Below are 2,707 nucleotides of genomic sequence, written 5' to 3'. Positions count from 1 at the left end.
GACTGCTGTAGTCCTGGTACTACACAGTGACTGGCAATCAAATATTATTGTTTGAATAAATGAATAAACAGCTAGAAAGAAAAACAGTAAAGAAAATTTGGGAATTAGTAAAGGAATAAATGAATGCAGTAGAGCTTTTGCTCTGCATAACTTTGAACAAGTTATTTAAACCCTAAAAACTTCGGTATTCTCATTTGTAAAGTGAGAGTAATAACAGTACTTTGTAGAATTGTGAAGATTAAATGATTTAGAACTTGCAATAGTACATGGCACATAAGTGCTCAAGCAATCAATAAAAACCATGATTGTTGCTTTTATTATTCTTGCTATTTTTGAGAGTTAATTTTTGGATAGTGATGTATGGCAGACAGAAGCAGAAGTCTGAAAGAACTGCACATCAAAAAAAGGTTCTTCTAAGGCCCCATGACAACTGTACGAGGTTTCTCCTCATATTACAAATTAGTGCTCTTTTTCTCTTATCTACAGCCAGATGCTGGGGAGTCAGTCTGACTCATGGCGACACTTCTTGGTAGTAGATGCCTGGCCTTTATTTCAAGGGGCCTTTGAGTGGATTCCAAACTTTCGGTTAGCTGACAAGAGCCGTTTGCACAACCCAGGAATCTGTGGTGAAAAACAAAATCAAAATAGCAGAGGATGGTTTCGATCCATCGACCTCTGGGTTATGGGCCCAGCACGCTTCCGCTGCGCCACTCTGCTTCTCAGTTATTGTTATCGTCTTTGTACACTCCCATGCAGATTTCTAGTTGTTTTCTTCTGTTTGCAATGAGTACTACAGTATCTCTTTTCCTGTCTCTCCACCTATATCCTCTACTTCTTGTCTTTCATCTTAGGCCTGCTCCACATTTCCTTTTCAAAATTGTTGCCTAAAAGCAATTTCTAAGATGTCTGTACCTTTGCAACTTACTGAAGAAAACCGAAGCTCTGAAACTCTTAGGAACTTGGCACTCAACTCGTTAGGGCCTCAAATACCGATGTCTAGGGAGGGATTTTGAACTCAGATTTTTCCGGCGCCTCCCACAGTACACGTACTGACTCTGAAGCTGGAATGCCTTGGTTCTTCGCATCCTAGGGAAGGCAGAGGACAGGCAGGGGCACTGCACTCTTCTGTGGCCCTTTTCCCAGCCATGCTGGAGCGACCCAGGAAAAACTGAAGATGGAACAGAAGAGAAAGAAAACCAAATCATTCTGTGAGTCGTCTTTCGCGAAGGATGAGGGAGACGTGGAGACTACACAACGACACACGGAAGGTTCAGTGCTCCTTTTCCCTTACACAATGGAACTTGCTTCACAAAGATTGTAGGGGCGGCATCTCTCTATTTGCAAGACCGAATAAGAGAGAGAGTGTGTGTGTATTGACAACTTGGTCTCTGTGCGTTGGATCAAAAAAGAAAGGCTAAAATCGCTTTCTAGTTATGTCTGTGACCGGATTTGTCAGCAAGTCTTGGTTCTTCCAGAGAAAGCATCAGGCAAAGTCATTTTAAAGCTTTTCCATCGCGTCATTTCTCAGGCAACGCCCTTTCCCTCAGCTTTCCTCCTTTTCCTTCTACCAGCTGTCTCTTCTTTCAACCATCTGCGAAAGATACTCCCAGGAGTATCTTTGAAAACTCCGGAGATCCCGAATGGATCCACCTTGTTCTGAGCCCAACTTTCCTCGTCATTCTCCCTGCAATAAACAATGAGCAATAATCGTGTAACAAACAGTTTGGTGGTTATATGGAACGCTCAATATAATAAAGCTCATTTGCAGTCCTGAGGCCTGGGGTATGTCCCTAACAGCCTTAAAAAAAAAAAAAAAATCCTAGTAATTCCCGAAATCATGATCATTACTAGCACTTCTTGGTGATCTCAGTCATTTTATATAGTGAATTAAAAGCTACAATATCAAGCTTGGTGTCTGGGTAGCTCACTTGATAAGACCTAGAACTTTTAATCTTGAGATGCAGTAGTTCAAGTCCCTATTCAGGTGGTGCATGCTAATTTTACTTCACTTAGGGCTAGATAACAAAGCCAGTTTCAGAACATTTCTGGCATTGGAATACATGACAGCCAAAACCGACAAAGGCACTGCCCTGAAAGAGCTTATATTCTAGTCTGTTTTCATTTGTTATCTTTTCCCAATGTTAACTGAACCACCTGCCAAGTTTCCAAGGCAAATAGAAAAGGCTTCATGTAAAAATAATAAACTAGTGATGTAATTACTGGGAAGTCAATCCTTTAAAATTCCCTTGGAGTGGTTCATTAATCTAGGGGTTGGAGGAGCAGTTTAGGGAAGCCCAGTAGAACGTAAGATCTTTGAGAGCAGTGATCTTTACATCTTCTGTCTCTACAGCAGATCCATAAAGACTTACGGACATGGAATGTGGCCCTTGTTCTAGCGAGTTGCCCTGCCACTTGGACCATATGGCCCAGCAGACTTTTTAACTTTAAAAGAAATATCTGTGAAGGAGAAAAAAAGTCTTGTAGAATTTTTTTTTGCAAGTCCTAGTAGCAGAATCTGGAACAAGACCGGTATCAATATATTAATGTAGGGTGGATACTGTATACGTTTAAGGTCTTTCTCCAGATCTATGACAGCTCTCCTGTTCTATGCTATAATACAGACCAAAGAGTTCTGAAGCAAAGCCATGCCACTATTTGAAAAGCAGTTCTGGGTGTGCTACTGGGCCCTGGTAAAGATGGATCATGT

At 41.3% G+C, this 2,707-nt stretch overlaps 1 non-coding gene across 1 annotated transcript; it reads right to left on the bottom strand.

Moving 5' to 3' along the window:
* Nucleotides 1-645: 645 nt before the first annotated feature.
* On the bottom strand, nt 646-717 carry TRNAM-CAU (transfer RNA methionine (anticodon CAU)). Its single transcript has one exon. It is a non-coding gene; the product is annotated as a tRNA-Met (tRNA).
* Between the last annotated feature and the right edge of the window lie 1,990 nt (nt 718-2,707).

Source organism: Trichechus manatus, unplaced genomic scaffold (assembly GCF_000243295.1).
Source record: "Trichechus manatus latirostris isolate Lorelei unplaced genomic scaffold, TriManLat1.0 scaffold00180, whole genome shotgun sequence".
NCBI classification, from domain to species: domain Eukaryota; kingdom Metazoa; phylum Chordata; class Mammalia; order Sirenia; family Trichechidae; genus Trichechus; species Trichechus manatus.
This window is presented reverse-complemented; position numbering and strand designations above follow the sequence as displayed.